The sequence below is a fragment of the Drosophila innubila genome, assembly GCF_004354385.1.
Source record: "Drosophila innubila isolate TH190305 chromosome 3R unlocalized genomic scaffold, UK_Dinn_1.0 2_E_3R, whole genome shotgun sequence".
In the NCBI taxonomy this organism is placed as follows: domain Eukaryota; kingdom Metazoa; phylum Arthropoda; class Insecta; order Diptera; family Drosophilidae; genus Drosophila; species Drosophila innubila.
The window spans coordinates 27,953,725-27,977,296 of NW_022995380.1; the positions used below are offsets into that span (position 1 = coordinate 27,953,725).

Here is a 23,572-nt window from a genome sequence, read left to right on the forward strand (position 1 = left end):
ATATAGTCGGTTTTTCAAGCTAATGTAATATGTAACGCAGTTGAAATGTCGTATTCAAATATCATTTAGCAGACTGACAGGCTGACGGACTCACTACGACAACAATTCAAACTTATACACTTGATTTGGCCGACAGTGCACTTCAATTCGTAGACAGCACAGTCAACACTAAAAAAAAGGGCAAGGGGTCGAGTGGGTTAGAAAGGGGTGCAGGGGTAGATAGGGGAGATAGGGGCACACTCAAAAGCCTCGCTTTATGGTCTGGCAGTTGATATACAAAACAAAACATGAGGCCAACAACAAACATAAATATTCATTGCGAGTCACAGAGCTAGAGAGAACAGAGATACACACACATAGATGTGTGTGTGTGTTGTTGTTGTTGTTGTTGAGTGCATGCCAACTTCCGCCCAGAATGACACTTGATGATGAAGATTTTGCTGCTTTCACTTTTGCTATTGTCCTAGTCGCTGGCCTGATTGGCTGATGTGAAGTGAATGCTGTGAGCGGGTGTATCCTTATATACATATCCTTGCCTTGCCTATCATTAAGAATTGACAACCTGCAAGCGAATGCAACATCTGGAATGGCTATTAAGCCTAGTCCTTTTAGCCAGCTGCTGATTATCGACTGCATACACACACATTCCCATATAGGTTGTTGTGCTTGTAAATGTAGTGAACAGGTTGATGGCTTAGTTCGCTGAATAAGTCATTGCAAGATTACATTACGGCAACAACATTACGACGCTGTTGAGGCTGACGACGATGACATTGCCCAGGAGCAAGATTTGGCTGCTGTCTACACTGATAAAAAAAATGTTCTAAAATCAAGATTTTGGTCTCGGAACTAAGATTTTTGGTCTAAAAAATGCGTCGAGAACATAAAATTCTTAAATTAAGAGAGCACATCTTGATTTTAAGAACATTTCAAAAAGGACCAAGATCTTATTTTAAGAATAAATGTTCTTAAAATTAAAATTAAAAAATAAAATAAATACAAATTATTTTTAGTATTTATAGCTTTTTTTATATTTAAATTTTAATACATTTATATTTAATTCTGTTTTAGTAATTTTATAAATGTTATTTTAATTTGATACGAGAGGGATTCGAACCGGCGCTTACTGCTTCACAACTGAAGCGGCCTCTCTAACCAGAGCGCCACGGTACGAAATAGTTCCTATTTTTACTTTCCTAACAATTTAAGATTTTTATTCTAATATTAAGATTTTAAGATTTTTTAGATTAATAATCTTAGTTTTAGTAATTTGGTCTTAAAATAATCTTATTTTAAGAACAAAATATTTCAGATGAATGTTCTTGATTTTAGAACTTGGTCTTTTTTTTCAGTGTAGGCGTGCGCTAATACTCGCATTCATTTGCAGCCATCAAAAGTGAAAAATTCAAATCAAGGCACGGCAAGGACACACAAACACACACACACACACACACACACACACACACACACACACACTAACCTGAACCAGAACTTTATCACACAAACATGAGCGACGGCGGCTGTCATTCATGTTGCATACCAATTTAAATACTTTGCACACACACACACACACACACACCGTGGCACACTCGAGGGTGTGGAGCGCTTAGGGCTGTAGGAGGGGGAGCAACTGCCAGCAGCAAACGCTCTGCTGCTGTTACCCATTTCCGCTTTTGGCAGCAGGCAGCACAAAAGCCACTCGGGTCTGCCTTATGCCTGCAGGATGTATGCCATGTTTATGCCTGACCCGCTATGCCGCACCTCTCTCTAGTTATCCTTCTCCTCTCTCCTCACTCTTCTCACCCTTTCTCCATCTATGCCTCCTGCTCGTCACGTGTATAGCATGTGGGAACAAAGCCGAGCAAAAATATTTTCCTCTAATAGTTGTCGCTAAAGTTTACACTGTGTGTGTGTATATGTAAATGCATGTGTGTGTATGTGTGTGGTTTTTTTTGTTTATGTTGTATTTGTTTTGCCCTGCTGTGGACAGCTTGTCCGAAACTGAAGCGAGAGTCGAGCAAGAATTGAATTAAAACGCAAGCGAACAAAAGAATACAGATGAATGAACAGAAGTGAATTCCACTTTCAAAAATAAAAAAGATAGACAACTCTAAAAGCTATCATAATTGAGTTAACATTTTTTTAGTGCTCGACTATAAAATCTAAAGGGATGCAGACTGAACACTTTTATGAATAATACAGTGGTTTACAAATTGTCGCAAATATTAAACTACTGTTTACTCTCACAATTAATTTATAAAAACTGGCAGTTTTTTAATCTTATCCTGCTAGATTTTGCTATAATTCTTGCTACTTTTCAAACCACCCACGTATATCCAACAACTGCAAAACATTGTTATTTTTATGTGCTATTTTGTTGTGTTCCATTTCCTTCTTTTCTTTGGGCAAATTCATTTGGCAGTTGAAATTTTGTGTTTTCTTTTGTTATAGCACATATACTATACATATATTTGAATGGATGTGTGGGCAAGGAATAGACTTTTAGCTTCAGCTCGACATTCTGCCATTTCTTTGCTTCTAGAGAAATGCAAATTGTTATTGATTATGCAGCACATAAAACTAAAATACAAATAACACTGCTGGCATTTTGTATCCTTTCATAAATTCGACCCAGAACCCTTGCCTGTTGTGACTTTGTCTATTTGATTTTGTCAAATGTTTGGAAATTTGCTTAAACAAACTTGGTAAAGGCTCAGAATGAAAGGCGAGTCAAAAAACTCTTTTAATTTGCCAACAAGGTGAAATATTACACATACGTCACATGGGACCATTCACTGACATTCTAATGCAGCAAATACCTACTGAAATGCACTTTGACTGCTTGACTTTGGGCTTAGAAGTTTGTCTTAGAAGTTAAAGTTGAGTAGAGTTGAAAAAGCGACAGCTGAAAGTCTTTCATGCTGAGTTTTGGCAAACAGTTTGCATGCGGCTGCAAAAACCCAAAGAGTTCAACCAAAACTTTTGCCAGCCACAAAAGTCAGAAGCAGGTTGCAAGCTGCAACTAGACGTGGCACAGAAGTACAGTCAAGCTACAAAGCGATATCCGCCGGAACAAGGGATACATAATGAGTTTTGTAATTATACGGCAAGTCCTGTTGTCCTAATGACTTGGCGCTTGCAATTACCTGCAGATTCGTGTGTCTAACTTTTAATTGCTGATGCATGTGAAATAAATGCGAAGACAGCAGTAAACTCATTGAAGAAATCAGCTAAATAAAACCTTAACATGCACTGCAAAACGGATACGAGAAAAGTTCATTATGAAGACGACGAGTGCAATTTCTTCGACAATAAATTGCATGTAAAATTCAGTTGGCACATCCAAATCTAAATTTACATTTAGCCAGAAGAGCATAAGACATGAGACAGCAATGCCAATGCAAATGAGAATCGCTACGTGCACAACATAAACAACAACAAGAACAGCAACAACATAAACAACAACAACTACTGTTGCGGTTGGCGCCTATTTGGCGGCTGCTTAAAATTAGGCAAGGCCATTATGAAATTATGAAAATGTGAGTTGAAATTGAAATGGAAATTGAAGTGAACACGACGTGCGATGCCAAAACATTTGAGAAATTACATTAAGATGAGAAATCTCCGACAATTGTGCAACAAGAATTTGTGTGTGGTCTAATTAACTAAAGAGCAACTGTGTGGTAATAAAAGTAAATACTTTCTACTAAAACCAGTTCATAAGATGCTTTCGCTGTTATCGTGTAAGATTACAAATTAATTACAGAAAATATAAATGTAGCAAACATCAAAGTGCGAATTTTAATTACATTTTATTTTGCGCTTGAAACTTTGTACATTTTTCGCATACAAAATTGTTAATTATATAACAGCAAAATTCTTGTGTTCAAGTTATTATTCTAGCGAATAAAATTTACTGGATTAAAAGTTTGAAATCTTCTTGCAACTTTTACAAAACTTCAGTTTCAGGCAATAAGAGAACAGAAATTACAGGTGCCTTTTTTGGTTATAGATATGCTTTGATAATTAAATGAATAGTCTTTGCATGAATAAAAACGTTTTAAAGACCATTCAATTTGTTGACAATGGCTGTTAACATGTGTGTAATGAAATCCTTAATGTTCTTGGTGGAATCATGTGCAACATCGATAATCGCCAAAGGCAAGGGAATAAGGCATATACTTAAGACGAGACTGAGACTGTTGGCAGTTGTCGACTTGACTTGATATGCAAATGTGCATGTAGATTCTGTTTTGAATAACTTATTCATTAGACGCGCGACATGTGTGTGTGTGTGTGTGTATGTATGTGTGTGTGTGTAAATAATACGGTGCTAGGCATAATAAATTGCTTTAAAAGCGTCCAAAGATGGCGACTGCACAACAGACAGACAAAGTTGGCAACAATTTAGTTTCTTATGTGGCAGCCAGTGTCCTTGTTGTGGCTGTTGTTACTTTTACACACACACACACAGTCACACACACAGTCACCCTCACTCAAAGCAAGCAACTCATATGGAGGCAATAAGCGAGACGCTCGAGTCGAGCAGACGAAAATAAACGTCAAGAGACGTTTGCCAAAGCAGCTCTAAAGAAGGCCAACACCTGAACTGCTACACATTTCTCAAAGACAGTGAAGAGGAGAGAGGGACTAGTGGGTGGCGGGGGTTGGAGTTTGGGCGCTTTCACTCGCAACAGTCGCCTAAACTTTTGTGTTGTGCCCATTGGACGATAACGACGTAAACGCGAACGTGGACTTGGCTGTGAATGTGGCTGTGAATGTGGATGTGGCTGTAGAAGTGGACATGCACAGTGCTCGGCAATACGACGAAGTCAAGGCTCGCCTCGTTTTGGCTGGCACATAATAATTTACATAATATACGTGTGCGCAATCAGCAACAACACGAACAACAACAACAACAGCAACAGCAACAGAAGGATATCAACAACGTTCTGGAGCAGAAGCAAACGATATCAACGATTCAGTATAACACACTTTGGCAGGATATATATTTTCACTCTCACACGGACGTGCTTTCGTTTTTCGACTCTCGACTGTTATGCGGAATCTTTGTCGCTTTTTACATAACACCGCACACACAAAATTTCTAATTCATTTTCATTTTACTTTTATTATTCGCGTTGTGGCTAAAACAACCACAGCGTCTAAATTACAGCCACCCAACGCCCAAAACTTGCTAACTGAAAACCCCTGGTTTTTCCTTAAATTTTTTTTTATTGAGTTGCCAACCAAACACGCGCGTTGCCAACCGTCCGCTTGATGTTTATGGACAGCCGTTGCTGGCGAAATTCGTGAAGAGACTGCAGAAAATCATTTCGTTTCGTTTCGATTCGTTTGCTGCTCGGCAAAGGACACTCACACTCACTGGCTGGAGTAGGAGTGAAAGCTCGTCGAGTGAAAGCTCTCAGGAAAGCTGCGCGGGTTGCCATTGCAGTTGCTGCTTTCGTATATTACGCATACGACACGTTGTCAGGCAAGAATTTACTCAAACTCTACATTGAGCTCAAGTTTTTGGTTGTTGAGCGCAGGCTTCAACTTCAGCTGTGTGTGTGTATGTTTATTTTGTGTTTATGCATTAAGGAAAGAGCTTTTATTTCTAATTTGGCCCAAGCAGCTAGCAAAAACACCGGCAGCATGAAAATATCACAAAAAAAAAATATATATATAAACGAAGCAGCAAATGTTGTTGTATTTGTTATTCTTGTTGTTGTTGTTGTTGTTGTCATTGCTGATTAAGGGCAAAGCTCAGTGCTGCAATCCAATTGATGTACTCAGCCAAATGCTTAGCTAATGAAAATGGCTTAAAGCATTAATGCTGCCACGCTTTGAGGCTATAACAAATTAAAGCGATGCGTGCAAGGCCATCAAATCTGTGTTAATATGTATTATCTATGGCCCAGTAGTTGTTGTTTTTGTTGTTGTTATTATTATACTCCAATTAACATTGGAGCTAAACTTAGCAGACCAATAACTCAAGTCAACTCACCTTTGGGGCCAATACACAAACGTATGATAATCAATATGGGGCCAATAAATTTAGGCGCTGCTCTGTTGCTGCTGCAAAGCCATCAGCGCAAACTGTAAAAGAGAAAGAGAGAGAGAGAGAATGGAAGTGATTAGTATGCAGTTGAGTTAGACAATGGGAGAAGTCAACTGAGAAATCGTGTAAGCGACGCGTATGTCAATTAAAAGCCTATAACAACAAACGACACAACACAACACAACACAACACGGATATGGGCAAAAGGCAAAGCAGAAAACAACTCAACAACAAATCGTTGCACGCAAATGCAAAACAATGCCAGATACATGCCAAGGCGTGGCAAGTTATAAGCGGCAAGCGGTAAGCGGCAAGCGGCAAGCGGCAAGCGGCAAGCGGCTGTGTCAAAATGTGGCAACAGACGAGCCAATTTTGATCATACAAGTCACGTGCTACCAAAAGGCAAAAACGACAAAACGCGTTTCAATAGTGCCGCACATGAAATCGAATCACATTGCTTTTGAATCGCCTGATAGAGTTGACATAACGTGAAATTCAAATATTCAGAGCACACACTGAAAACTGAAGCATTTGTTGTTGCTGTAGAAATGCATTTACTCACACCTCTTGGAATCTGTCTCCCTTAAATAAAGTCCATGCAGAACTTGTGTATATGCGGAGAAAGCATATAGATTTCTTTATTTAACCACTGATAAAAAAAATGTTCTAAAATCAAGATTTTGGTCTCAAAACTACGAATTTTGGTGTAAAATCAAGTTCTTAATTTAAGAATAAATGTTCTTAAAATGAAAATAAAAAAATTAAATTAAAAAAATGTTTTATAATCAAGATTTTGGTCTCAAAACTACGAGTTTTAGTCTAAAAAATGCGTCGAGAACATGAAATTCTTAGATTCAGCTAATACATCTTGGTTTTTGAAAACATTTAAAAAAAAACCAAGTTCTTATTTTAAAAATAAATGTTCTTAAAATTAAAATCAAAAAATTAAAAATGATTTTTTAAACATATGTTTTTTTTTTTCTTAATTTTGACTTTTATACATTTTATTCTGCCTTGGTAATTTAAAAAAATTATTTTAATTTGTTACGAGTGGGATTCGAACCGGCGCCTACTGCTTCACGACTGAAGTGGTTTCTCTAACCAGAGCGCCACGGGTCTAATACTTGTTTTAAATGAAATAGTACATATTTATACTTTCCTAACAATTTTTTATTTTTGTTTTAAGAACTTTGATTTTTTAGAATAATATAATATGTTCTTATTTTAAGAACAAAGCATTTCTTGATATTAACAGTTGGTATATTTTTCCAGTGTACGAGGAGTAAGCTTATAGTCTTCTATATTTTTAGTATAATAACAATCAAGTAATTTGGTCAACTGATGCCATTCTGGACAACAATTTTGCAATTGAAATATTCTCAAAGAGCTCTTAAAGCTAATTAGCCTGAGGCCAAAGCCTCATCAAAGTGCAATTACTTTTTCTACATGTGTGTGTGTGCAATTGAAAACAATTAGCAAAGTGTGCAGGAGATTTAGAGCGGAATGTCATAGCCCTAATTGCCTAAGCATACACACACACACACACACACACACACAGTCACAATGAGGCGCAAATTTAATGCCGGAGACATGCAAAAATTACATCCTCAATTGCAGTTGCTGTGGCACTTGCAATGGCTGTGGCTGTGACTGTGACTGTGGCAGTTGCAATGCCGCACAAATTCAATAAACAAGGCGCTCGTGCGGGCAAGGACACTCTGTCTTTGGCGATTGCTCTATTGCTCCCTGGACATCTATATGTGGTTGCAACGAAGCGTACAGTCTCCAGAGTTTGCCTGACTGTGGAACCTATAACCAAAACAAAATCAATTGCAGGCAAACTCTGCTGCCTGCCCTGAAATGTAGGCAATATAAATTTGGCAAAACAGTTTGAGCACGCACACACACACACATATTGAGCCATTACGCTGCGGACAGTTGGGCAGAGCAACAACAACAACAACACAAATAACAGCAGCAATAAATTCAATTGAGTTCCACACATTCTAGCCGCATGCGTTGGTTAAGCCCATCAAATGAACACCACCCACAGTCCACTTGCCACTTGCCACTTCCCAATCTCCACTTTCCACTGCTGTGGTGCACTCAAGTGAAGCCGCTGTCCGTTACCCTCCCTCCCCCCTCATCTGCTCCACGCTCCATTGGCGCAAACGCCAAACATACATTTCGCCAATTACATAGTCGATGCCTTCGACAGTCAAGTTGGCGCTGTAGCTGTAGCTGAAGCTGGTGGCATGCCACATGGTGGTCGCTTTGAGGTGGCAATTGATTGCCGTTTGCTTTAATGAAGACAACCGCCTGTTTCGAGTGTCCAAAGTGTGGCCTGGTCTAAACCGCGACACACCCTAAACTGTACTCACTGTGCACTCACATCCTTTTGGCCGGGTTAACAGGGTTCCTTGAACTCCACAGAGTTTCAGTCCCTTGCCTTACTTGTACACTCAGAAAAAAATATTACACTCGCTTTAGAAACTCGATTTTGATTGAAAATCGTTATAATAGTTAGAAAAATGTCTATTTTTGGAAATAATTTTCTTAACTATAGAAAAATTTACCTTAAAAAGAGGTTTTTAAAAAGTATTATTTCCAAAAAATTTAAAATATGATAAGATATATCATTAATAAAATATTTTGCTTTTTAATATTTTCAAAATTTTATATTTTCAAATTTTTAAGAAATATCATTTATAAAATAATTTGCTTTTTAATATTTTCAAAATTTTATATTTTCCAATTTTTAAGAAATATCATTCCTAAAATATTTTGCTTTTTAATATTTTCAAAATTTTATAGCGAAATTAACCCTTGTTAGCTATACCAAGTTTGCCTAATATTAGGAAAATCTGTGAATTTAGAAAATTTCTGACAACTAAAAAAAAATAAAATAAAAGTAGCCAAAGCGGCATTTCTCGAATTTAAAAACTTTTTCTTGAATTTAAAAACTTTTTTCCTATTTTTAAAAACTATTGTAGTGAAGCATTGAAATAAAATTTCTGAGATTAAGAAATATTTACTCTACGATTTAGAAAAATATTTCTGAATTTTAGAAATTATGTTTGGATTGTTATAGATCCACATTTCAGAAAAGATTAGTCATAATATCTATTATGAAAGGCAAATCGCCCTTCAGAACAATTTCTGATTTTTAGTGTCAAAATTTATACATTTTTTTCTGAGTGTAGTACATGAATGTCAATCCAGCTGTCTAATGCATAATTAAGTGTATAAAGCTAGAATGTGTGTATGCGTGTGTGTGTGTGTGTGTGTGTGTGATGTACTGCACTCGAGTTTAACTATGCGTAAAATATGCTTCAGTGCGCCATCCCTCTCCCCTCTCCCCTCTCTCACCACTCTCCGCCATCTTACAACTGACACACTTAAAGTTGCAACCACAGCGGCGACTCATTTAAAGCTCTGCCAAATGCAAAAGTCACGTTCCAAGTTAGCCAGAAAACCGCAAACGTATCTCGTATTTGACATTTTGGCATGCTGTGTCATTTGGCCAACTAGCATTAAGCCGTTGGCGGTAAATAGTAAATTGTTCGATTTATGTTCACAAATTGCGCTTGACTTCCGTTTTGCCGTTGATTTGTCGATTTTCACTTGAGGCGCATCCACAAGATACATTCGCATTTACATTCAGTTTGTGATTCACAATCACAATCACAAATCTATTGATTTGTCGCAACTTGCGGTTGGCAATTTTCTTTTCTATTCACATCAATCAGAGGCAACATCATTTTCACATTATGCACAACAAACGAAGATGTCGAAGCCGCTGGAAAAGGGAACGAGAAACGGAATGCTGTGGTGGAGCTGTTGAGGTCTATAAAGTGGGTCAAAAGGTGATTTTATCCGCTAGACACTTTTTGTGTGCTCCTCTTTGGCAAATTGCCAACCGCATCAAGGTTTTTTTTCTATATATTTATTTTGTATTTGTGTCTCGGGGTGCCATTTAACCTAGCTGGCACTTTTGTGAAAATGCCAAACAAGAGTTTCCCATCATTCCATTGCAATTTGATGATGATTCGAGTAGTCGAATCATTCGAACCTGCAACTGCAACTGCAATTGCACCACCTTGAAGTAGCATAAATCATGGCATGCAGCTAAACTTGAACTTGATCTTGAAAATACATATGTAGTTCCATGTGCCTGGCCATGCATAATCACTCCCGCCCATTCTCTGCATGATTATATCATACATTTTCATACATTTTCCTACGCATTTCCACTCCACTTAATAGCAAATTACAATTTCAAATTACGTTTCTGCAGCCAAATGAATTTTCACTGCTTTTGTTTTTGGATACTATTCATTATTTGGGTATTTTTAAATAAATTTAAATTTCAAATTTAGTTTGTTTTCTGTTGAAATTATATATTTTTAAATGCAGATATAGTATTTAAATAAATATGTCAATCTAAATAAATGATACACATCCAAAAATTTTGAATATAATAGTAGGGTATTCATTCTTCGGTCTGTCAAAAATAGTTTGTTTCTTTGTGCTTTTCAGCGTTGTTAAACGTTCAACGCCTGTGCGCTGTTGCATGTCGCCTTGTTGTTGTTATCTGTGCTGCTGCCTGCTTTTTTTGTTATTGTTGATGTTATTTGTGTTGTTGTTGCATGTTTGTATGTGCATATATTTGTATATGAGCGAGACAAGCGCACAATTAGAGCGCTCAAAGTCGCGTAACACTCGCAAAATGCCGGCAACTTTTCAGTTCCGTCGAGTTGTTGTTGTAATTGTTCTGTTTAGAATTTTTTTTTTGCAATTAGGTTTGTTGTTCTTTTTTGTGCTGCTTAGAATTTAGTGAATGTGTCGCATGCTGTGCTAGTTAGCTTGTAACTTTCGATTTCCATGAGCTGACATTATTTATGGGGTTGTCAACGTGGCGCATACGTAATGTGCGAACAGACACAATCTGGCCGCAGAGTGTTTGATCAACTTAGTTGCCTATACTAGTTTTTCAGCTCAAACTCTTGCACAATTTATTGGCTTTGCACCTGCCGTCTGTTCAATCGACGTTGATCGATTTGAACGATCGCTTTTTGTGCAGTTCGTGCAGCTTTAATGTCGCAATTTCGATGAGGTTGTTTGGCTTGGCTTGGGACTGTGGAAATGAGAGGGCTGCACTTAACTTGACTACGTCAACAGCTTTTCTATGCAGCTCCGTTATTTCCATGTGCCACGCTTCATTAAGCAATTTATGCTTGATCAGCATTATTCGCCTAAGCTTTAAATTACTTAAATAAGTCTGAATTTTCGCAAGTAATCAGCATTTTCTGTATTCACCTCAGATAAAGTTTCCCCAAAACAAATGCGAGTACGTCACCAAAATCAAGTTACAACCAGCTTTTAATTATAAATATGGCTAACCAAATGTCAACGACAAATCAACTGTGCAAATTGAAACAAAGTCGAAATTAAGAACCAAAAAGAGTATGATTAACAAGCATACACCCTACAAATGCAACTATAAAAGGCCAGTGTACACTGCTAAAAAAAAAAAGATTTCTAAAATCATGATTTTGGTCTCAAAACTTAAAATTTTTTTGGTCTAAAAAATGTGTCGAGAACATAAAATTCGTAGAGTAAGAAAGCATTTCTTGGTTATGTAAACATTTCAAATTAGACCAAGTTTTTATATAAGAATAAATGTTTTTAAAATTTAAGTTATAGACTAAAAAAATTGAGGCAAATTTTTAAATTTATAATTTTTTATACTTGCCTAACAAATTAAGATTTATATTCTTAATATAAGTAATTTTGACTTAAAATAGTCGAATTTATATTCTTTACAGTTCATAATTTATATTTAATTTAATTTGAATTTGTAATATTTAACTTAATTTTTATACTTGGTAATTTTTTCTTTGCCGACTGCTTTTAGTCGTGCATAAATAAATAAATAAAAAAAAAATAAATAAAAATATTTCAGATGAATGTTCTTGATTAAAGAAGTTGCTCTTTTTATTCAGTGTAGGCTATAAAAACTGCATAGTTAAAAAGTAAGAGTAAAAGTGTGAAAAAAAAAAAGATGTTGAGGGTGGTTGAGATTGAGATGGTTTGTGAAGTTGCAGCCACTTGTCTGGCAGTCATTTGTCATGCGATGCCGACTGGCTGCAGAATCTGACACGGACTTCCACTTCAACAGAAATTCCGAGACAATAACAAGCGGCGCCTGCAAGAATTGTCGGCAATTTGGCAGAAAATTGCCAAGCACAACAACAGCAACAACAACAGCGACCACAACGACAACAGTTGTCTGACTGGCTATTTAGCAATCTATGTTAAGGCACATTGCTGTCAGCATTTTGGAGCTTGCAACATGCGATGCGGCACACTTACTTATCAACACACTGAAACTGAAACTGAAACTGTGCCAAGCTGATAAGCGACAAATATTTGAAATATCAGCCCTCAATTTGTGGGGCAGAGACATGATCTGTCAATAGATTCTATCATGTTGCAGCAGCGAGTTTAATGCCTAGCAAACTAGTGGGCTGGTGCTACAGTCGAGCATACTCAACTGTCGGAGACCCCGTACTTACTATGGCAAAAACTAATAATGGAAAAAATTAAAGTTAAAAGTCTCATAAAACATATACTAACTAAACATATACTTTTTATACTAAGACTTGATTTTCGCCCGATTGGTCCTATGACAGCTATATGATATAGTGGACCGATTTCAACCAACTTTGGACAGGATATATAAAACCAAGTTATATGCATATTGTATCAACAAAAAAGTTTTTCATATTTAAAATTGATTTTCGACCGATTGTTCCTAAGGACGCTATATGATATAGTGGTCCGATTCAAAAAAGAAACAAACTTGATCTGCTTGCAATATAGAGGAAGCTACATACCAAGTTAGGTGTCACTAGCTTTTAAATTGTTCTTATAATTTGGATATGCATTTTTTTTTTTCAATTTGTGGGCGATAAAGGGGGCGTGGCCGAATTTTGAAACAAACTTGATCTGCTTGTAATATAGAGGAAAATCTACATACCAAGTTTGATGTCTCTAGCTCTTATAGTCTCTGAGATCTAGGCGCTCATACAGACGGACAGACAGACGGACAGACGGACATTGCTATATCGACTCGGCTATTGATGCTGATCAAGAATATATATACTTTATATACTGGCACGCCTCCTTCTGCCTGTTACGCACATATTCGTTAAAACAAACCCAATAGATCCCTGTACTCTTTTAAGTACGGGGTCTAAAAATCCCAAGCAAATGTAACAACAACAACTTAATAATATAAAGCGATGGGGCAAGGGGCAAGTGGCAACTGAGAACTGGCGACGAGCGACATTTGCGACCACAAAACAGTTCCGACATTTTACCAAGCGAGTCACCCGATGGTGCCCCTCCCAGCTTTATGTTTGCCCAGTGGAGCAATGAATAAACCAGCCCTTCTTCGATACGGCCAACAACCAACGAAACCAACAAAAAAAACAAAACAAACAAACCAACCACAACTGTTACACATTTGTTGAAACCATCACGAACTGCAACAAATCGATCAAACTTCAAAAAAACTTGATGCAATGTTTGGGGACGAGTGGTTGCCATTTTAATATCCTATATAGACACTGATATATGTATGATAAGGAGTGGTGAGGGGAGGGCTGCCTGAACTGCATGGCTGTCAATATTCATAAACTCAAATCCCATTTGGGATATGCAAACGAAACGAGATGAATTTTATTTGTGGCGCATTTGGTATAAATTGCCGTTCACATATTGAAATACCAAAATGTGAAATGTGGAAATGAAAATCTGTGCAAATGGAAAGTCGCAGCGCACACACACACACACACACATGTATGTGAATATATGGCATTCCCATGTGTGCGCAAGGGTTTTGACTTAAACTTGTTGTAAACTCATAAGCAGCGGCAGAGAGAAAAAGAGAGGAAGAGACAGAGACAGCAATGTGTAGCTTAAAGAGTTGCCCAAAAATCTCAGTTATATGAAAACAAGTTTTATGCTCGTTTAAGCCTAAAATCAATGCTTTCAATCACGTGCGGTGGTGAGGGGAAGAGTTGAGGTCGATTTTCACTGCATTTTGGCGTTGCGACGCAACAAAAACTAAAACAACAACACTACAAATAATTGTGTATATTTGTGTTGACCCAATTTATGACAACAAAAGCAACAAATTGCTGCGCCATGACATGCCACACCCCAGTCCAGCGTTATAGTGCGTTTTTCGAGGCGTGTTTCTTATTGATTTTGTTGCGGCTGTGAAGTCAAAGGCAAAGTTGCTGTCGTGCAACCGCAGAAAGTACGAGTACGAGTATGTTGCGCTTGCAACAACTTGCACACGTTAAAGTTTTCATTTTAGTTAAGCAAAGTGGCAACTGTTGGCCAATAACTTTCAAATGGCCCAATGAAATGGGCAAGTTTGAAAGTTACCAAGCGACCATTGAATGTTGCCAATTACTGCCACTCGTATGTATGTATGTGTATTGTTACTGTTGCTCAACACTGGTCAGCCAAGGAGATTCAATTAAACTTTGTCTTCACGCTTTCGGTCAAGCATACGACGTGTTCGCCCGCGTCTTCAACTCCAAGTCCAAGTCCAACTGCAGCTACAGTGAAAGTACAATTGGCAAACCAGTAACTGGTAATTGTACTGTAACTCGGTTGCAATTGCAACCAGTTAATGGTTGCACTATCAATGGCCAGTGTCAAGTGCATGCCTTTCAATTTCCATTGACCCAAACCAATTGATTTTCACTACTAAATCTACAGTATACAAGCAGCTCGCTTGACCTCCAAGTTCAACGGCACTTGGGCAACCTGAGAGATGCTCGACAATCAAACGTTGCAATGATGTATCTATGAATTATATACGAGTATAGCCACTGTATATGCTGTCAATTAAACCGAACATCCGCCTCAAATTGAAATCGAAACCCTTGGGGGACTGAGAAATGCTGCTCTCATTTTCCCCATGCTCTGTCCTCGTCTCATCTACTCTGCTCTCTCCTCTCTCCTCTCTCCACTCGTCTGTTCTCTGTGCATTAATCTGGCACAAGCACGAGCTGCCAGAACAATAGAGTGCAGACTGCAGCCGCGTCTGACCGGGACGTGGATGCCGCTGGCTGTTGCCGCTTAGCTGCATTTGCAACAGCAACAACCACAACAACAACAACAGCAACAACAACACGAACAAGACGCCTCACGCTTGGCCAACGCTGCGTGATGAAGTGGCCGTGTCTCTTGTTTGCTCGTTCTTTAGATGCATATAAATTGCATTTACAGCATGTACAAAATTGGCACATTTTACTCTCGCTTCAACAAGTTGCGAGTAGCGAAATGGAACGCACACCACACCAAAGCCCGAGGACAGGAAATGTTATAATAAAAATCAATATAATTCTGTATTAATTGGTGCAATGTTAAATGCATGGAAAACTGTCAATGCTGTTGGTTCCAATCAATGTGTAACTATCTACACTGATAAAAAAAAAAGTGTTCTAAAATCAAGATTTTGGTCTCAAAGTTAAGAATTTTGGTCTCAAAAATGCTTTGAGAACATGAAATTATTATAATTTTTAATTCAGCAAACACATCTTGGTTTTGAAAACATTTTAAATAAGACCAAGTTCTTATTTTAAGAATAAATGTTCTTATTTTAAGATTAATAGTTCTTATTTTAAGAATAAATGTTCTTATTTCAAAAATAAATGTTCTTATTTTAAGAATAAATGTTCTTATTTTAAGTATAAATGTTCGTATTTTAAGAATAAATCTTCTTAAAACTAGAATAAAAAAATAAAAAAATTAGAATGATTTTTTAAAATTATTATTTTAATTTTTTTTTTACTTTTATATATTTTATTCTGTATTGGTAACTTTATAAATGTTATATTAATTTGTTACGAGTGGGATTATAACCTGCGCCTACTGCTCCACATTTGAAGCGGTTTCTCTAACCAGAGCGCCATGGGTCACCATTTGTTTTATATGAAAGAGTACATATTTATGCTTTCCTAACAATTTAAGATTTTTATTATTGTATTAAGAACTTTGATTTTTTAGATTAATATTCTTAGTATTAGTAATATGGTCTTAAAATTTTCTTATTTTAAGAACAAAGTATTTAAGATAAATGTTCTTGATATTTTAAGTTGGTCTTTTTTTTCAGTGTATCTACAGCCTTGCTGTCTATTCATGTTCTCAAGTTCTCAAGTGGTATCTTGGTTAATCAAACTAAAATTCTTGAAACTAGAGCTCTAACGGCATACATTGATAAATCGCATCTTAACCCAAATCTGCAATATCATCTGATGGCTATTTAGGCCAGCAATAATCAGCTTTTAGACAAACCAATTTAACCAAACTGACAGCGACATCTCAATTGCCTTAATCTCAAGATTCTATCCATATCCACATCTAAACTTTTGAGAGACGTAACAAAGAGTGTAAAAATGAATTTGTTCACCTAAAACACGACTCAAAAGAGCGCCTCAAACTCAAGGGCCACATATCAGTGTTGATTTCCGCCCAACTGTTATTTTTATGACTTCTTCGAGACATTCCCACAGGGCTTAAAAGACAAGACCTCCGTCTCAGTCTCCGTCTCAGTGTCAGTTTAAACTTCAACTGTTGCTGCGTCACATGAAAAACAATGAAATGAAAGCAACGGGTCAGTGTTTGAATAATTTATGATGAGTCTGATCTTTGTCCACTTTGTGTGTTTTATAGAAATGCTAATTTAAAAACGAAACTGAGACGCGTTTTGTGAGACGAATGAGCGTTGTCAAAAGAAAGTTAATTAGCCAGGGATGCGTTGCAAGGGAGACGACAGCTGCAACTGCCAAGGGGCAACTGCCAAGGGGCAATGTCAAGGGTTTGGCTTAGACTCTTAATTGGTAACAGGTGAAGCAGTGTCTTGCCATGCTCCACTGACTTTCCGAGGAGGGACAAAGAGAAAGAGAACGAAGCAAATGCAAATACGATGTCGGTAATTGTGTGAATAAAAGTCAACAATTTGTGGCCGATGCTTGTGGCACGCAAACAAATCTTGACAACAAATTTTCCCATTCCTCTCTCTCTCTCTCTCTCTTTTTCTCTCCCACCGCTCTCCACCCCTTCCGTGAAGTGTTTGTTGTTTTGCTTTTATTTGCGCAAATGAAAATGAATTCATTTCATAAAGTTGACGCTGCTGGGAAACCAGAAGAAATTAGCATAGTTTTTTTTGTTTTGCTTTAAAGGCCAAGTTGCTTCCTGTTTCAAGATTCGCGAGTAAGTAAGTAACTATGTATGGCTTAGTTCATTAACTTGGCCAACATAGTGCAATCTCCACGCCGACAGAAAGTGAATTTCACTTTTTGCTCGCGCAATTTGAAGTTCAACGAGCGCGCTATAAAAATTCAAACCTCAACCCATCAGATTGCCACTACCAGCACCACCAAATGGAGTGGAGTGTAATGCATCTTTGGCATACTAAGAAACCAGTTGAATAATAACCAAATGAGCCATGTCTCTAAAAAGACTCGGTCTCTATATCTATCTTTCTTTCTTTCTTTCTCTCGTTCTCTCTTGGGCTTCTTGGCAGGGAAATTGCAAATTACCAGCACATAACCTGCGGGTCTAAATGCTCAAAATGCCCTTTTCCCATCGCTGTTGCTGTTGAAGGCATTAATTTAAATTTTTAAAAATACTTTCACTGCCTGTTTACTGGCAGACACTGCGGGTATCTGATTGTAGTTTATAATTATGAAAAAACGAATTTATACAAGATATCACGTTGGCAAAAGAAAAAACTTTTTAATAAAATAATTGGATAGATAAATGATAACTATTAAATGACTATTGGAAACACTTTTATACACAAATGGCAATTTCATTTGGAGAAACTCGCACACAATACTATAGTTACTCATCAAATTAGTAACAATATCAATTGAAGCTGTGCAACAATAATGTGCATAATGCGTACATTTAAAGGCAATAACAATAACAAAAAAAGCAAAGCCGTGCCACGTAATTAAATATAAAGTCTATGCTATTATGGCCTCTGATCTCAATGCGTCTCGGCGCACAATAAACATTTAACAAAAAAAAAAAAAAAAAAAAAAAAAAAACTATAAGTTGAGGTTCAAAAAAGTTGAAGGAAAAAAAATAGAGTCGAAACGCTTTGTGCAAGCAAAGGTGCTGTCATTAAATTTAATAAGCACTTTTTAGGCCAAGCTTGGATTTTTCAAGCCCGCCCGAAGAAAAGCACAAATAAATAAAAACAACAAAAGCGACAAGCGAAGCATTTTAAAAATAAAATGGTCTGGCAAAATACTTACACAAAAAAAAACAAAAAAACAGAAATAATAACAAAACAGAAGTAGTTGGTTTCTTTGTTAGTTCTTTCCTAGTTTTCCTATAAACTTTTCTTCGAAAAGTAAATGAACTTTAAGCACGCCGTACCGTCTAACGGCCCTTTTGACTCATTTGGCTCATTTGGCTTCGGCTCAGACGACGCCAAGGTGTCTTACTTTTTGTCGATTGACTTGCTGCTATTACGAAACGGGGGAAATGAGGAATGCTGTTACCTTCATTACGTAGAACAGCCAAACCCGTTAAAGCACAAATTGAGTTATTAACTGCCTAAACTTTATTCAAAATGACTTTAAGCCAAGGCGTAAGAGACAAAAACACAAACCCAATGCGCTTTTAAAAGCCGCTTCCTCCACATGCCACGCCCCTTGAGTTGGGCACAATTGGAGCACTGTTGACGGAAACGCTCATTACGGACCACACCGACGTCGACAATGGCGGTGTCTTTGTCTGTGCACCAGATCTAGATCTCCGAGCATTTTCCACTGCAACTGCAACTGCAACTACAAAACTACATTTCAATGCAGCTCACGACGCTTCTGGCACTTGGCTTGGCCAAAAAGGTAAGCGCAGAAAAGCGCGTCCGTTTTATTGTCGTTTTTTATAAGAGAGAACAAAAAAAAAGTATATATAAAAAATAATAATTATAATAGTGCAGGTAGCCGACTAATAGATACCTTTTATATACTCGTACTTCAACTAAATCGAAACATTTTAATAACTTAGCCAAAACTGAATCTTTAATTTGCAGTCAAGGGTCGTCTTCTTTTCTTTTATCTGTGAAGTGCATTTGGTACACTGGAAAAAAAAGACCAACTCCCAAAGTCAAGCACATTTATTTTAATTTATTATTTAATTTTTAAAATAAGACCATTTTAGACCATATTACTAAAATTAAGAATATTAATCTTCAAAATCGTTATTCCTAATATAAGAATAAAAATCTTCAATTGTTAGAAAAGTAGTTGTCAAAAAAGAATAATAATAAATTTAAGAATCTTTCTTATTAATTTAATTGTCGACTTTAATTTGGAGAACATTTATTCTTATACATACATAATAAGAACTTGGCCGAATTTCAAATGTTCTCAAAACCAAGAATTTTTTTCTTACTTTAAGAATATTATGTTCTAGAAGCATTCTTAGTTTTGCAAAAATCAAGATTTTACAGAATTTTTTTTATCAATGTAGCTGTTTAATATACCCTCTAGTTTTTATAGCACAGATCATAAAAAAGTATAATATCGCATTGCAGTGCAAAACTACAGAATTTGTTCGCATTCAGTGCACATGAGTGCACATCAACATGCCCTCCACTCCAACTCCAACTCCAATTCCAACTCCCACTTCCACTCCGAGTTCCACACAAACTCCTCCTGATACAGTGCTAGCTCCGGTTCCAACTTTAGCAAACTCAGTACTGCCACTTGTCGCTGCCTCTCATCATCCCCCTTCCCCATGCCCCTGGCTCTTCATAGACCCAGACTGTGGGGTATAGTACACTTGATAGCCGGCAGCAGCAGCTTGCTCCAAAGAGCAAAAACCCGCCAACTGCGAACTCAATTATAAAATGGCAAAACGCATAAAATACATTAAGACTGCACGTGGAAAGGTTTTTTTTTTTATTTTGTTGCATTTTCATTTATCGCTTTGTGCAAGCAACGCAATTTATTTATGTACTTCTCTCTTCGCATTTTGACTTGCAAGCATTGTTCCGATATGGATGCCGGCATAATCAGCGACCCAAGCAAAATACAAAATATAAATAAATAAATTATAATAAATACTGAAAAACTTTGTGAACTTTAATGCACTGTATTTAATGAAAGTGAACTGCAAAATGGGTAGATACATTTCCAGAAAACTCCGAACCTACAACACAAGTAGCTTAGGTAATAAAATGAATAGTTATTTAAATAAGTTTCTTATGAGAGTGAGATACTCATAAGGAATTTCATAAGTCTGCGTCTGAACTGAGAAATCAGAGAATGTTCAGCTTATAATTATGAGAAACATAAAGAGAGCCATAGAAATTGGGTAAACAAATTTGGACCAGATGTTACTTGTGGTAATATTATTATGGCATCGGGAAAAGAAATTCTAGACACCACCAAAAAATGAATCAATGAATCTACAGCCCTTATTTGCACTTTCAATAAGAGAGAGTGAGAGAGGAAGTGATAGATGAAAAGAGAGCACAACTAATTCCAATTGATGGACGCCGGCAGCTGTCCGATGAGCCAGCAATTTGAGGCACGCAGCGTGGGCACCCAACAGCGACGGTTGACTGATGCACCTGCTCACTAACCAGTCGAAAAACAAAAAAAAAAAACAAGTGGACGGCTACAGTCGAGCACGCTCGACAGTAGGATACCCTGTGCCCAGGTAGTCTGTACTGAAAGTTGATTTTTGACAGATTGTTCCTATGGCAGCTATATGATATAGAAAACCGATCTGAACCAAATTTGGCCTGGGTGTATAAAACCAACTAAAATGGATATTCTATGAGTTTGGTTTAGATATCTCTTAAAACAAAAAACTTTTTCATACTAAAACTTGATTTTCAACTGAGCGTCTCTATGGCAGCTATATAATATAGTGGTCTGAATTGAACCAAATTTGGGCAGAATGTATAGTACCAGTCCAAATGTATATTGTGTTAGATTGATTGAAATATCTCAAAAAACCAAGAAGTTTTTCATACTAAAGCTTTAATTTCGATCTATCGTTCCTATGGCAGCTATATGATATAGAGGTCCGATCCAAAAAAAAAAAAAAATACGTACGGTATTCAGGAACCTACTTACCAAGTTTGGTCTTATGGTCTCTGAGATCGACGCGTTCAAACAGACGGACAGACAGACAGACGGACAGACAGACGGACATGGCTTAATCGACTCGGCTGTTGATCCTGATCAAGAATATATTTATAAGCTTTGGGGGTCTGCCAATATACCCTTTTTTGACCATTTTCAATGGGCTCAGGGTATAAAAACGATCAGAAATAACATTTTCAATAGCAGACTGAGACTGAGTTCAAGAGCGTGGGCTGGGAGAGATCCGGATGACCGGTGGAAGTTAGCGTGATGCCGGAAATGCAATTGTCGCATTTGAATGCACGCCCACCAATAAAAACAGCAACAACAACGGCAACAACAACCCGCAACCAGCATGGCAACCAACACGAAACGTTTGACAATTTCGTGTGTGAGTCTGTGAGTAAGTATGTGTGTGTGTGTGTGTGTGTGTGTGTGGGTGCATTAATGATAATTGTATGAAAATAAATTTAACAAAAATGCCGCCAAGTCAAAGCCATTTTATCAACTCGTCGTGCGACACTTCAACGAAATGGAAATTTGAGTATTCAGCCCATTGTTGGCGTTGTGGCGCGTGTGGCACTCAGATGTTGCACGTTGTTTATAATTTGTTGTTGGCTTGTGCCAGTCGACAGCGCGGCAACAACATGTGGCACTTAAATGGGCATGCCACGGGTCGTCAGAGCAGCAGCAACAACTGCAACAACTGCAACAGCAGCAACAACAACAGCAACAACAACAACAGCAACCACTACGACAGCTGTCAGTCTTATGTGGCAGACAAACATGTTTAACGAGTACGAATATTCAGAGTTCCATGTGTGTCTGTTAGTTCTTTTAAAATTTGACTTATGCTCGAATCTAGGCGATCTCAGTTCGCCGTTCTCTGTTCTCAGTTCTCTCACTGGACACATGTTGCTGTTGCTGTTGCTGCTGCTGTTGTTGTTGTGGCATTTGAAACGCAACATTTGCCAGGTAAATATTATTTTTTTGAGTTTTGCACACATGCAAAGCTCATGGAATTTGTGAAAATTGCAACATGAAAAACTTGAAAAACCGGCAATGGCAAACGGCATGAAAATGGCCCAAGTGGCAAACTGGCTAAAAGACATTAACAATTCACACATTTGTGGCAACATAATTTCAGTCAGCGATATTCATGCACACACATACGTATACAGATACAAGGCAGCGGGGGAGGGGAAGGAAATTCCAAATACCAGCACAGAGGAAAATGCAATTGGCATAAAAAAAAAAATGCTGCCGAGTGCTGTGAAAAGGGAGAGAATGAGATACAAATGTGGTATATGGGTATGCAAGCAGCCAGAGAGTCTGTGCCAACAATTGTACGCAATTACCAAATGCCAAAAGGCAACAAAAACAGTTGCTACATTGTGGCAACATTCATAATTTAAATGTAAGCAAAAAGAACACACGAAGATGAAGAAGTTGCAAAGCAATTGCAATTACGTGTTTGTGGTTTTGTCTATTCCAGTCTAATTGCCACAGCAGTTAAGCGAATTGCAATTTCCAAGGACTGAAAATAATTGAAATTTATCAATATATCAAAAAAAAAAATCAACCATAAGAACAAGTTCAATTTTTGTTTCAATTATTCCATATTTTTTGTTTTTTTTTTTCAATATCTCTGTAACAGCTAATAAATTTATTTTTGAGGCTTTAAAAAAATAATCACTTTTAACAGTTAGTTAAAGACTTTCTTTTTATAAATCCAAATTAACAGTTACTTATGTTTAAAAAGTACAAATAATTATTATTACTGATTTTATATTTTAATAATATTTTATAAAGTCTTTTTTGAATCACTTTCAATAGCTATTTAAAGAATTTAATCTTATAAATCCAAATTAATAGTTACTTATGATTAAAAAATACAAATAATTATTATTATTGATTTTTATTTTATTAGTCTTTTATAAAGTCTTTAACAAATATTATTTTTGAGGAATTAAATAAAGGTGTTTACAAACTTTATGTTAAAAGTCTTTGTGAATATCTCTGCTAGCATTAAATAATATTTTATTCCTCAAAAATAATAATTTTTTGTGACTTTTTAATTTATAAAACAGAAATTAAAGACATTACAGAATATTATATTATTCCTCTAAAATGTATTGAAAGACTTACATATAATAAAAAAAAAAAATTATAATTACTATTTTTTATTTAATTTTTTTTTAATCACAAGTCAATATTAATTTTGATTTATTAAATAAACAAATTTAAATAACCATTTAAAGTGCCTGAAAATTTTACATAACTTTCGACTGCCACTTCACTGTGAAATGTT

At 36.8% G+C, this 23,572-nt stretch overlaps 1 protein-coding gene across 1 annotated transcript in view; it reads right to left on the reverse strand.

Moving 5' to 3' along the window:
- Positions 1-23,572, reverse strand: part of LOC117789636 — a 58,329-nt gene that overhangs the window by 31,549 nt on the left and 3,208 nt on the right. The window contains exon 2 of the mRNA XM_034628698.1: positions 6,008-6,099. The gene's annotated coding sequence lies outside the window, so the exon portion shown is untranslated. The remainder of the gene's footprint in view (positions 1-6,007; positions 6,100-23,572) is intronic.